The sequence below is a fragment of the Mustela nigripes genome, chromosome 4 (assembly GCF_022355385.1).
Source record: "Mustela nigripes isolate SB6536 chromosome 4, MUSNIG.SB6536, whole genome shotgun sequence".
NCBI classification, from domain to species: domain Eukaryota; kingdom Metazoa; phylum Chordata; class Mammalia; order Carnivora; family Mustelidae; genus Mustela; species Mustela nigripes.
The window spans coordinates 35,235,404-35,250,022 of NC_081560.1; the positions used below are offsets into that span (position 1 = coordinate 35,235,404).

The 14,619-nt window shown below is 41.9% G+C and overlaps 1 protein-coding gene across 5 annotated transcripts in view; it reads right to left on the reverse strand.

Moving 5' to 3' along the window:
- Window positions 1-13,132, reverse strand: part of FOXP2 (forkhead box P2) — a 544,670-nt gene extending 531,538 nt beyond the window's left edge. For all 5 annotated transcript variants that reach the window (XM_059396538.1, XM_059396537.1, XM_059396536.1 and 2 more), the window contains exon 1: window positions 12,826-13,132. The gene's annotated coding sequence lies outside the window, so the exon portion shown is untranslated. The remainder of the gene's footprint in view (window positions 1-12,825) is intronic.
- Window positions 13,133-14,619: the final 1,487 nt, after the last annotated feature.

Consider the following 14,619-nt stretch of genomic DNA (forward strand, 5'->3'; position numbering starts at 1 on the left):
AAGAAGGTGGAGATAAATTTTCAATGTGTTCTGTTCCGGTGAGGCCAACTCTTGGTGTGGTATTTAGCTCTGCGTACATTTTAAAGGGAAACTCTGGCAAACAGAAGCATACCCAGAGGAGAGTTATCAGAACTGTGAAGAATGAAATAAGTCCTTACAGTACATAAAGTATAATAGGGGAATACCTGACTTCTTTAGCTACAGAAAGGAAAGATTTAGCGGAAATGAAAGCTTTCATACATCTCCAAAGTCATCGATGTGAAATACACTGTGTAAATTCAAAGGGTAGAGCTAGAAATAATGGCTGATTCTACTTCAGTATAAGGAAGAACTCCTAAAGAATTAAATTTTTTCAAATGTTGGATGTTAAGATAACAAATTTTTCATTCATGGAAGTTCCTGAAAGCCACTAGCCTGAATTATGACCATAGGTACCGCCTCCTTCACATCCAGATGTCCTTTGACTGCTCAATTCTTGTCTGTTAAAAAAGCCAACCCACCAGAAGTTTCTCCAGGCTTCTTGTCTGCTTTCTCTCCTATCTTTCACTCCCTGGTTTCCGTTCCATTTCAGCCCACCTAGCCCCTTCAAACTGACAATTTGTTCTTAGCAGCCCATGTGACCCTTTGATTCACCTCAGATATTCCCTTTCCAGTCACTGCAGCCCGTAGGCCATTTAACGAAGGCTCCTGGTTAAGAAACCCTAGGCTTATCTCCCGTCTGACTTGGAAGGGAGGATGGAAAATCAGTTTCATGAACTCAAAGACTCTCTTCATTTCCAGGGCTCTCTGATTCTTCTTACTTCTTTTGCCCCTTACATAAACTGGTGGATGATCCGTGATTAAGGAATAAACAAATAAGTGAAGGAATAAATGAAAAAAAAAATATTGAACAACTGATGATGAGCCTCTTTCTTCTTTAAAAACTGGTTACCTGAATGGGTCTTATATACTCCAAACAGATGACAAGGGGTGAAAAGACATGAACAGTAAGCACCCATGGGTACAAGAAAAGCAAGTATGAAAGCAAGAGAGACTGGGGGTGGGAGCAGGAGCAAGGGAAGAGAATTATGGTAAAAACCCCCAAATTAATTTTTAGAAATCATTAGTCAGTAATGTCTCTTGTTTGGAAGCCATGCCAATTTATAAGGCAAAATAAAATTTGAGGCTCTATAAAAATATATTTGAGTAGAAAATGAGAGAATTCTAAACTCCTGAGAAATTACAACGGGAACAAGCAACTACATTATTGCGGAGAAAAAAATAATACACCACAACAATATGAACGAGTCTCAAACGCATGATGCTGAGTGAAAGAAGCCTGACTCCGAAGGCTACAGGCCGTATGATTTTATTTATAAGACAGACTTGAATATGGTACATGTATACAATGGAATATCATTCAGCTATAAGAAGGGAGGATATTCTGTCATTTGTGATAGACAGCATGGATGGACCTTGAGCACATTATGCTAAGTGAGATAAAGTCAGACAAAGCCCATTACTGTATGATATTACCATGTGGAATCTAAAAAAATTCACACTTAGAAAAAACGTCAAGTAAAGTGGTGGTTACCAGCGGATCGGGGTTAGAGATTAACTGACTATATTGAAGGGTTCAAACTTGTAACTTGCTTGTAAATAAGCCATAGAGATCTAATGTATCCTGAATATAGACTACAATATGGTACTACAATTATGTAATATGATAAATATCACTACAATGGCAATCATGTTATAATAGACAAGTGTATCAAAGTAACACACTAGGCCCCCAAAATTTACACCGTATAAAAACTTGCCCCAAAAAAGTGGGGGGAGACTTGAAAGGGCAAAACTATAGGGACAGGATACTGATCAGCAGTTACCAGGGCCTAGAGGATGAAAGGAGATTTTGACGAAAAGGCACATGGAAACATTTTGTAGCGTGATGGGACTGTTCTATATCTTAACTATGGTGGTGATTACACAACTATTTATGTTTGTCAAGATTTACAGAACTTTACACTAACGGGGGGTGAATTTCACCATATATAAATTATCTTTAACAAAAAATGGAATGAAACAAAAGAGCTTAAAACAACTTCATGATGATGAGTAATTAAAATAGACATAATATTGTCTATTTGTCTATCAATAGACACAATAAAAGAAAATTACCAGAATCGTTTCTACAATATAATAGCCAACATTTTTTTTTTTTTTAAGATTTATTTGAGAGAAAGAGCACATGAACACTGGAGAGGAGCAGAGGGAGAGGGAGAGGGACAGAATCCCAAGCAGATGCCCCACAGAGCAAGAAGCCTGTTGCGGGGCTCAGTCTCAGGACCCTGAAATCATCACCTGAGCCGAAATCAAGAGTTAGATGCTCAACCAACTGAGTCACTCAGACGCCCCCACAACATTCTTTCTTAAAATGAAATGTTAAATATATCGCCAAATACATTTTTTAAAAAATAACTAAACATATTTTTACTGTCTCATGTATAGTTAACATGTAAAAATAAAATTATTCATTCACATTCCATTTCTTAAATATCCTCTCATAAGAAACATAATCCTAGGAATAAGAAAATAAACATTAAATATTTTTCTTAGTTATGTATTCATAGCTTGTTACCATATATTCTCTTTCATTGTACATTTGCACTTAAAATTTGATCTTATATAGTCAGAAAAACAAGTTGTCTCTTCAAATAAAAACAAAACTTATAACAATGTTCCTTTAACATAGCAATATGAGTAAGCATGTACTTAGTCATATTTTAGAATCTGGTATTGATACAGACCAGTGGAAATGATATATTTCCAGGATACAATTAAAAGGATATCAAAGAGAACAAATCTGTAAAATTAAATACCAATTAGACGTAACAAATCACTCTGCCTTGTTCTGTTTGCGGAACAGTATGAGGAACAGACACGTAGGGGAAGGGACAGTTTGACATTTATGAATATTACAAAAGAGCAAAGAATTAGAAGGATAAAATAACTTAAAAGCATGCTTTTCTGGAAGTAAATATTATAAAGTGATCAAAATTATAGATTTAAAATTATTTTATTTGGGACAACACGAAGCCAGGCCGTCCAATGATTTCTATTTTAAGTTACAGGAATATACATTCTCTAACAAGGTAAAACACATTGAAATGTGCGTGTTTGCAAGCTTACATCACTGTTAGAAACTCCCACAATTTATAATCCCTTACCTTCTGAGAAGAAGTCTTTGTTGCTATTCTCCTTGTTTGTCTGCATAAAGACAAACCTTTACCGCCACGAGAAAAGCAGCCAGAATAAACAGAGAGAGCAAACTTTGCATGACGGGAGGGCACACTTCATGGGGTGCATACACCAACTGTATGTGTTGCACAACTAGGGGATGGGGCAGCAGAGCAGTGAAGACTGATCTAGGCGAGGCTCTAAAAACTTTTTAGCAGTAGCCAGGAGAAGTAGAAAGATGCCTCAAGAGATTTGGGGCAAAACTTCCTATGTGGCACACTGTATAAAACCGTGTCACTCCCTTTAAGCCAAACTACAGCAAAGATATGTAGTATTCCTGTAGCTGGGAGTTGTGTTTCCTTTAAAGCAGCACAATGCATAGGCTGGACCATGTGGCAGCCCGACATTTTATGTGGGTTCTAAAAATGTATGTCTGTGTGTGTGAAGTCCATCAAAAAGGGGAGCTCTAATTTTAAAAGACAAAGTTTATCAAACAGCTTATCCAACTCCACACTTTATTTCTGGATTGGTGACGCCTCGAGCTAAATATATGTATGAGCACAGGACCAAAGCAAAATTGTGAAGAAATTAATATTTTGGAAAGTTAATGACATGCACTTCAGGGGAGAGAATGCCAGGGGGTTATTTATTCCGAAGCTCTTACCCCAAACGTGATCAACCCCATGTGAACTCTACCTTCTCTGCTTGTCTCAGTGTTCTGGTTAAAGGAGAGGAGGCTCCATTCCTGACAGAAAAGGAGGAGTGGTGTGAAAACACCCAGCAGGCTGAGGTAATAGAAGAATAATACTTTTGGATTTTAACTGAGTCCCCCTGAGCTGCATAAGCAGTTATTTGTGGTAACCATTGTTAGTTTTACTTGTTTTTATTTTATGAAGTATCTTTTTCTTTCACTTATTCATTTATGTGTGTTTTTATGGCAGTAAAGGGAGAACATGTTCACAGCTTCAAATTTGGTTCTATGTATTTCAAAAAAGACCTTAACTGAAAATAATCTAAAAACTAATCCAGGCTCTTTTTAATTTTGGAGGAAATAACCTACTCAACATCACACAACAGTCATAGACAGACCAAGGACCGGAATGCACGTCTCCTGGCACTTAACACAGAATTCTGCATAGTAAACCAAACTGGTTATTTTACCAGCTGTAATAATAATTACACTTTCCAGAAGGATCCATCTTCCTTCACATTCTAACATGCATTATGATTACCAAAGAAGGGCTTTAATACGAAATGTCCGACTCAGAACAAGGAAAGGCGAACACAGTGGAATGGCCAGATGCAACATGGAGGGCACTGGGTATCCAAGGAGCCAGAGAAGAGTAGCAGAAGATGTAAGTTAGTAATTTTTTAAAAAGGGAAAAGTGGGGTAATTATGTAATAAAAGCCCACTTTGCCTTGTTTCACAGTTTTCCAAGGGCTACACCTTCACTGATGGAGTAATAAAGTATCAGAACGATTTTGAAAGATTTCATAATTCAGTCTGGAGGAGGAAGGAAGGGAAGAGAAAAATGAGAACGAAGGCCAAGAAGAGAGCTCTCCTTCATTATCAACAGAAATGATAGAGACTCCTTTTCCTGTTCTCAAGGTATTTAAAATAAATCTGCTGAGCAAGTTAGTGTGTATTTCAAATATGGACATAATATGTGAGAGGGAGATCTACAGAGCCTCAGGTTTATAAGAAAATAATGAATGGGGATTAAAGAGGACACTTGTTATCATGAGTACCAGATGATTTATGGAAGTGTTGAATATACTGTACACCTGAAACGAATATTAGTTAACACGGTATGTTAACTAAGTGTAAATAAAATAAAAGCTTAAAAAGAAAATAATCTGTGTATTTGTTTGATGTTTTATGGAAAGTTGTATTACTAACCCATACCTTAGTTATGGGTCCAAAAGCAATCTGAGCAAGCTCAATAGTGAGATTTTAAATTTGGAGAGATGGACCTTCCATCAAATCATAAATCCTCCATCTGCTCTGTTTAAGGATAGATACGGAAAGAATGAGACAAAAGAGAAGTAGGAAACTTACAGTGTGTGAGCCAATGCAAAGAAGGAAAGTCATCTAAACCCAAAGGTTTTCAGAAGAGAACTTGGCTTAACCCATTTTCATTTTGACTAAACTAAGCATTATTATATTGAAGCATTCAACTATTGAGCATTTGTTGTTATCCAGAAACATAAACATCCATTCACACCTTTTAAAAGTTTTTTTATTTTTTTTAAAGTTAAGTGCAATATTGTTTCTCAGATGGGAATAAAAAAGAGATACAAAATACTGAACTAGAAGTATATCCACCAGAGAGCAGAGCCACGTCTTGGTCAATACAGTAGTGAACAGTTTTCCCAAATGTGATAAAGTATAAAATAAGCGTAAAGTAAAAAATAATTTCAGTCACACAAAAAGTGAGGCACTGATACAGACAGAAGTAATTTCTTGTACCTCCAACAAGTCATTCATTCTTTTTTTTTAATTTTATTAGTTTTATTTTTTTCAGTGTTCCATAATTCACTGTTTAAGCACCACACCCAGTGCTCCATGCAATACGTGCCCTCCGCAATACCCACCACTAGGCTCACCCAACCTCCTCCTCCAAAACCCTCAGTTTGTTTCTCATTCATTCTTAGCTGCTACCTAATGCAAGGCACCGTTCTAAGCATTGGGTTAGAACAGTGAACAGAACAAAATCCCTGGCTCCACGGAATGTACATTCTCATCGGGAGGACATATGATAAATAAACAACTTGTAAAAATGTCAGTTGATGGTGGTGCTGTGGGGCAAATGAATGTATGGTAATGGTGGCAAAGCAAGGTCTATGAGGATTTATTATTTTATACAGGACAGTCTTCTCTAATAAGGATATGTTTGAGCAGAGGCATGAAATCCGTGAAGATATCTGAGTGTAGAGCATTTCAGACGGAGAACACAGAGAAAAACTCTGAGGTGGGAATCAGCTTATCCTGTTTTGAGAAATATCAAGGAAGCCAGTGTGTCTAGAGTTGACCGAATAAGAGGAGAATGTTAGGAAAGAATGTCAGATAGGTAGCAGGGGTCAAATAACATGGACTTATATAAGGTCTTTGTCTTTTATTCTCAGGGACATAAGAAGCTGCTGGAAGGTTTATAGAGAAGAGTGACATAATCACATATTTTTAAAAGATCGCTCTGCTGTGTGGGGAACAAACCGTGGTGCCTAGAGAGAGAAGAGGGGGAGATAAATAGCTACTGCAACATTTCAGGGAGGAGATGACAGTCTATCTGATCAGATGGGCAGCAGTGATGGTACCAACTAAATGTACCAAACAAGACTGGGGAGTGGGCGGGGCACTTAGCTAAACTAAAGGCAGACGGAGAAAGGGAAAAAACTGAAGACAAAAAGTAAAGAGTTAGCTAAAGGCATACAGATATAGATCAACCAAATCCTGGAACATAACTTTGGGTGAAGTAATAGTGAGGAATAGTTCTTAAGGATGTTGGGGATCTTTTTTTTAAATGAGATGATTTTATGACAGTCTACATATGCTAAGATGTTAAGCTATTTGGATTAGTGTACTATAAGTTTCTCCTCGCTATCTGCCAGTGAGAAATTTTATAAATGCTTTCTCTGAAATATGTCTACCACTGATTTTTTTTTCTTACCCCCTAAAATACACTTTAAGAAAGTTTGTTATTTTCTTAAATTGAGAAAAAGTTGCAAAATGAGGGCTGTAGTTGGGTATATGTACCAAAATAATACAAAACTAAAAAAATACAAAAAACTCTCACAGAAAATGCCGTTATAAAACTTAAGAAAGAAATGAATACCACAGAAACCTTACACTATTTCTAGTAGCATGCCTTATTTGAGGAATTCAAAGTTAATTTCCTTAACTTCCTAAAAAAAAAGTATAACATTCTCATGACATAAATCTTTTAGGCTTATGTTAGAAAGATCTTTAAAAAGAAACACTAAAAACTTAAATAAATTTTAAATCAACATTATCTTCCACAAAGTATATTTTAAGCCTTCCAAGACAGAAATAAAGAGAAATTAAGGAACATTAATAAGCTAAAAATGCTGAGAGCTTTTAAACCCCTGGGGATTCATTTGTTTCACAGCAATGTGCTTCACAACACTTAAATTATTTGTTTTTGCTAATAAAAATAATATGCCATAGAGAAAGGAATGAAGACATATTTATCAATATAATGGGAAGGTATGTTCTAGAGATCCCTGGTAGATTATAGGAAGAGGGAAGTATACAACTGAATGGGAAATTGAATGAAATTGGTAAAATATAGGTCCAAGAACATTTATTTCAAATATCAAGGAATTTAAAAGGTTGAACCTGGGCCTGCATAGATAATTTATGGAAAAAAATTTGTTTTAAACAAAATTTTAGATAAAATTACATAAACTGAAGTAACGTAGAATTTCAATTGTTCATAGAAAGCCAGTTGGACAGGTAAAGAAATACAAGGAAGAATAAAAACTCATAATTACAAATTATTACAAAACTCATAATTACAAAGTGAAAAAGTATTAGGATCCAAAGCTGAGAACATTAAAATATAATGTAGCTTTGAAAATGAAATGGGGATGGGAACAGTATACCTCATGTCTGAGCCCTGATACTCTTAATTTGGCTGCTTGGCAAAAATCTGTAGAGATAAACACAAATTCCCAGTCACTCCAACTACAAAATTGAGATTACATTCCTAAGAATTAGAACAATACTTAAAATACCACATTTGAGAAAACAGCAAAATACCGAGGCACCTATACAGAGAAAAGCAGTTTTAATACATACTGAAAATAAGTCACCACATACATATAGGTTTATTTTTCATTTTAATATTAATAGTGTTGGAACATAATGCACCTAAATCTTCTTGAAGGACCTCTCTCCAGCATCTCAGTGCTCTAACATGAACCTTTTAATTGGTCATAATAATTCGTCACATTTCACCAAAGTTACTCTTTTTTACTTGTTTTGTCTGGAAAATTGGGGGTGGGGTCAGATAAATACACTGAGCAGAGCAAATAAGTGTATACAAAAATACATCAGAGGCAATGACAAGGCAAAAGTCAGCAAATGGAAGTAAGTGCCCATTAGTTTTAATAGGTAGGAATACCTACAGAGAAGAATATTCCACAGGAAAGAGTATTCCACTATCTGAGAATTTACGAAATTCAACGGCAATGAATTTTCACATAAGCAATGCTGATCTTAAGAAAAAAAAGTAATGGTATTTTTAGACAACTCCCCCAAACTATGCTTAGTCTGCTGAAAGAAATATTTATGGGGTCCATTTGCAAGTTCTGAAAGACAAATGAAGAAACCAAAGTTCTAGAACAACTCCAGGGAAAGGACTTAAGCCTCATGAAGAAAAGAAAAAAAAAAAAAAAAAAACACCTCTAGGAACCTAAAATATTTTACTTGATAAAGACTATGGAAGTGACATGACTGGAGGTCAATTATATTAAGAGATACACAGTTGGATCTAAGAAAATATTTATGCCATCTAAAGAAGGAATAGAACTAAAGTAAACTATGGCATATAACATTTGATTTAGGCATTAGATTCTCTGTGATCATAAGCCCCGGAATATGTTTAAGGAAAGTTGCAAACACCTGGATTACTTTTTCAGGCCCTTAAGAAAATATGCAACAGTCATTCTGGGTTGGGTCTGATCAAGTTTGTTAGAAACTCTATGAATTAGGGAGTACATAAGTAAGGTTACTTTGAAAATCTATGTAAATCTTAAGCTCTCATTGGGCCTGATTTAAGAAACAGGCTTTCTTTCTTCAAAGGGCAGTATGAATCTGGGCACTGGTTAGAATATTTGAAATCCATTCAATTATCACTAAGAGTACTACCATCTATGAAAAGTTAAAGAAAAAAAGAAAAAATAGTTTGAGTATGTCAAGAATTAGTATTCAGTAATTGTAATGAAATGGTTATTTCTGAAGTCAGTGGTGACTTGCAATTTTGTCTAGCAACAATCAGGTCAAGAGAACTTTTCAGTGGCATTGTCTACTTACAAGTCAGTGGCTTCTTTCTAGTTTAATTTAGAGAGGAAGAAAATACATGACCACTTCCATCATTCAGTTTTCTATCAGTATTATAACTAATAGCTGATCTAACATGATACTATCAACTCAGAAATAGACAAGGGTGATGAGGCAGAGCCAGCTATAAATCCTTAAAAATATCACAAATAATATGCCCTTTATGTAATTGAGTTCCATATCCCTCACATTTTCTCTTGAAATAAAAATGTCTGGTAAATTTGTCTGGCTATGTTCATTACACTGTTATATGCCCTATGAGTCTCAGTCAAACCATGAAGTTATTTTCACATATTTAAATATACTTTTAATAAAGTATAATTCCAATAGCTATGCAAAGAGAGTTGGTCTGTGTTTTTAAATTCTTGCTTGTACAAAAGGAATAGAACTCATTACAGGTTATCTGTAAATTTAATGTTCACCTTTTTTCCAATTTTTATGGTGTGCCACATACAACAATCCCCCCTATTTAGCTTTCTAGAATATTACAAGGATTCATTTTATTAGTAAAAGCAAAACCACTGTTCTATCATCAGTGCAAAGAAATAAAACTTCAATGACAGTTTATTTAGACACAACCATTAACAAATCTATTCATGTCCTAAGGTAATTAAAGGTCTCTTTCCACCCAGAGTATGAATTCTATGAAAACAATATTCAAGTCTAAAATTTCCATCACTCTGATCCCAAAATATTAGTTGAGAAATTTTGATAAACAGTTAAAAATAGTTCATAGTTGTTATTTGTATATAATTTCCTTTGATTATTCTAGCACCCACTGTAGTGCAGTGATAACATATTAATAATCTATGCATAAAAGAAAGCATGTATTATACTGTTTAAACTGAATGATAAAAAGTATTCTCTTAAAAATCTTTGTATTCTTATACTTAATAGTGAACTTTATGCTGATCTTTGAAAATTGAGTGTCCTCTCTCCCTTACCTACAGGCATCTATCATGAGGTTTCCAGTCTCCTCCTTAAAAGTTAGTAACTTGATCACAAACATTTATTTCATTCAGTTTTGAATAACAATGAAATAGTGGGGTTCTTAAGCAAGCACTGAATTGAACAACTACTGAAGGTGGGTCTAGATAAGTAATAAAATGTAAGGAAGGAAGGAAGGGAGAGGGGGAAGGAAGGAGGGAGCGACAGAGAAAGGGAAGAAGGAAGGAAAGAAAAGAAAAAACGACTTTTAAAAAGCTTCAAAACTAAAATGAAATTTTACGAGGCTAATGATCATCGTGCATATAACTTTATACCCGCTTTATTAATGGCATACACAAATAAATCAAAATTGTAAATTAATTGTTTAACACCACTAAACAAACATTACATTTTAAAATTCCACTACACTGAGAATATACTTCTCCATAACTCATAGTGACAGAAAAGATAAACAGGCCCCTTGACAACTTAAAACATTTCCCGAGGTACGCCACAACGCAAGACTGAAGAGGAAAGTATCTGAAAGCTCATCTTTGCTTCAGTGTTGACCTCTAACATGGGCTTGCTATGAACACACCCCTCCTGTCTCCACCGCGGCCTCGCCAAACTACCTGGGTGAGGAGAGCGTGCAAAGATGTGCCTTCCAGGCAAACTTTTGCTTTCTAAAAGTTAATCTCTCCAAATACTTCCAGTTGGAAAACGTCCACTTCAGCTACTTGACACCAGGGCGTCACTTTCTCCCCTCGGCTTACCTGCTCCTACTTAATTATTCTTCCAAGTAGACTCTGGGCATGTTGGGGAGGTAGCTCTTTAAGCACTTCTGAATCCATGATGACTGTATAGGTACACATCTTACACACTCCCACAGGTCTTTCACACCCTTTTTCCCTCCGGGGCCGTTCTCAGCACTCACCCAGGCCACGTCCGGAACGCCTGCCCACCTGGGAGCAAACAGTACTCGAGGAATAATCCTCAAGATCAAGAAACTGACCGGATTTCAACACGTGGTGAGAGAAAATGGGGGTGGGAGGGGTTGCAGCATTACAGATAGCAGCTGTCCATTAAGTGGTTTAAATCTGTTGGTTAAAAAGCTGAATAAACAAATACCCAGATGGGTCTTGTTCCTTGGGGATTCCGGAGTCTGAGGAGAACCCCGGGCAAGTGTCCCGTTTGGCCTCTCTGGAGTCGTCCCTATGCAAAACTCGCACCGGTTGCGCCCTCGAAAGCCCCAGACTCGCACACGTCCTTCCCCTCCCGCTCCTCCTAATCGCTGTCACCCCCACGCGCCAGGTACCCTGAGAGACTTACCTACGAGATCTCAGAGTCTGAGGATAGTAGGGCAACTTTCCCTCCCTGCTCTACACAGGCCCAAACGCGCTCGGCAAGCGAGGGTCCACGACGACGCTCACTCAGAGGTCGGGGCGTTCGGGCGCGTCCTGGCCTGCGGGGCGGGGAGAGGCGCTCGGGAGACACGCGGGCGGCGCGCAGGCGGCGCGCGCGGCCACCCAGTAGGTCCCGCTGTGCAGCCGCCGCACGTGAGCCGCGGCGAGCGCGAAGGTCCGTCGGGACCCGAGCTCTGCCCCGGGTCACCGCCAGCCCCGCGCTCCCGACTGCCCTCCGCTCGCCCGGGGCCTCCACGGACTTCCAGGTAAAAGCCAACCGAGAAGCCCTCCCTTTCTCCGCAAGGTGCCCGCGCCCCTCCCACATTCCCTCCCTAAAGAACCGGGAGGTGCGAGTTCACCCTAAACCCACCCACAGAGTGAGGAGACCTTCCCAAAGCACAGTAAAAGTAGGACTAGGTGAGATCCGGGTGAAGCAGGTCCTGCTGACTGTGGACGGGGCAAAGAGCGTGATCGGGGGCAGCAGCCAAGATGCACCATAATCCCGAAGAAGCACTAGGGACTAGGAGTTTCTTCACTCGAGAAAAGGAGTGTCCCCTCCCCGCCTTTAGTTCCCAGGGAAGTACTTCTTAAATGAACGCTGAAGCGCCCAACTTAGAGACAGACGAGCTGCACGCACTTGCCCAATTGAGTAAATAAAGGTCAGCAGTTGGATCAATAAAGTGTGTGCTTCCAACCGCCAGATGTTTTTACTGTTGTTTCTCCTCCCGGGGGGGGGGGGGGAAGGGGGGGAAGGGAGGAAAAGGAAGAGACAACAAACAATAAAAATAAAAGAGTAAACAAACACACATCTGGTGTTTCGACACACATTCTCCTCCAGCCGCGGTCTCTCTGGACGAGGCAATATTTTGCATATTCAAAACTAAAAACCCTCCGTGAGCCAACGGCAATCTCCCCTCTGTCGATTCTCCCTTCCCCCACCACAATGCAAAATGAAAAAGAACAACAAGTGGTGATGTTGGGTCCGGAAGGCGACCCCGACGCTGAGCCGAAATTTGACACATGTCACACCCGCCCCGCCGCACCGAGCGCTGCGGCTGGGGCGAAACTTTGCCGCCGCCGCCGCCGCGGGAGGAGCGCGCAGCAGAGTAAAGTCGCAGCCCGGCCCGGCGTGGAGGTGGCTGGGACGGGGTGGGGTGCGGAGGTGCAGCGCGCTAGAGTGAGGACGAAGAAACTTACCGCGACCTGGGACGCCTGGGCAACGTCCCGGGAGGTGGCACCCGCGGCGCCGAGGCAGAAGCCCCCAAACAACACACCCACGAGCGAGTCCCGGCAGCTGCTGCCGCGAGTGGGGGGCGCGCCCTGGGCGGGGAGGGGGGGCGGAGGAAGCCGCAGCCAGCAGACGCGGCCGCCGCATAAATAACCGGGACGGGCGCTCGCGGGCGGGCTGCGCGGGGCTCGAGCCGGGGCGCAGCGGCCGCCGCGGAGCTGCACGCGCCAGCGTGTCTCGCGCTTTCTCGGAGGCTCGCGCTGTCTCGCGCTGCCGCTCCCCCCACCCGGATCTGTGTGTGTGTCTGTATGTGTGTCTATGTGTGTGAGTGTGCGCTGGCGGGCGCGCGCACCCCGGCCGCGCGCGCGTGTTGTTGGCAATGCAAACTGTACACACACTGCGCGCGGAGCCGCCTCTCTTCCGAGGGGCGGGGTGGGGGAAGGGAAGCCTCGGAGGATTCTAAAGTAGTGCTGGGCCACTTGTTTGTTTTGTTTCACTTTGCGTTGTTATTGTTGGTTGTTGTTGTTGTTGTTCCCGAAAGTGGTTTGGAACCAGCCGGTTAGAATGCCTGTCGCCCCCATCCACCTATCTCCCCCGGCGCCCCAACTTCTTAAAGGGAGGGAGAAACGCGGAGCAGAATATTGTTCGGATTTGCAGTGGAGCCTCCTGGCTGACGTCAGGTCCACCTGCTATGTAAACAACTCGCTGGAGAACTTGTTTGTTCTGCGCCAGATCTTCCCCCACCCCCACCATTCTCCCCACCTCCAGCTCCGCCTCCTCCCGCTCGGCCCAGACGGCGCGTCGAGGAAGGGGGTGGGGAGGGAGGAGAGAACAAAACCGTATGCTGTATTGGCAAAGCCGAGTTGTGTCTGCTGCTTCTTGGCAGTCCCCAAAGTACGTCCTCTCAGCAGACGGAGCTGCTGGCAAATGAAACAGGGGATTCCACGTGAAGTGCAGAAAGCTTCGAAGGGATCCAAAGCCCTCGGTGGCAGGGAGTTAAAAGTGCATGGTAGTCAGAAAGGGAGACCCAAGCGTGCGTTAAAACGCTGATTGGCCTTTCTTTTCACGGTGCGCGCCTCTGCGGCCTGGGCTAGAGAGAGGCCGAGTGTCTTTCTCACTCTTCATTGTTGTCGTGGCTCCTGTCTCAGTAGGGCCCAGGAGTTCTTGGGCTTCCTCCGGGTCGCTCAGCCAGGGTCACCCGCGCGGGCCTGGGCTGCGGGCCGGCCGGGGCGTGGCTTGGAAGGAAGGGGCCCGCCAAGCTGGGACTTTTAGGTTTTGAGGCTTCCGAGACGAGACGGGCCCTATCAGTGACTGAGGGTTGCAAAAGTACCCGGAAAGAAGGGAAAGAAGAAACTGCCAGAGTCCGCTCCGCGCGCACTTCAAAGCCAAGGCGCCGGCGCGGAGGATGCGCGGGCCCGGCCTCCCGCACCAGGGTCCCAGCTCCTGTCGGTGGAGCGTGACCCAGCCAGCGGGCCCACGCGGGACCAAGGGGATGACGAGGGAAAGGCCGAGGAAGGACCAGACGGGCCTGGATGGGACGCGGGGACCCGAGCGGGGGATTCCTTGGGAGTCCCTTCCCCACGCCCGGTCCCGGCAGGCGGTTCCTCCCCGCGGTCTCCCGCCAGCCGCTCGGCTGCCCGCTGGCTGCGCGACCCTCCACCCGCCGCCTTCCCGGCGAGCTGCCGCCTGAGCCCGCGGCTCAGCTGACAATCGGTCGCGAAGCGTGGCGTTCCGAAAGGCGCTGAAACTTTCTTCCAAATAGC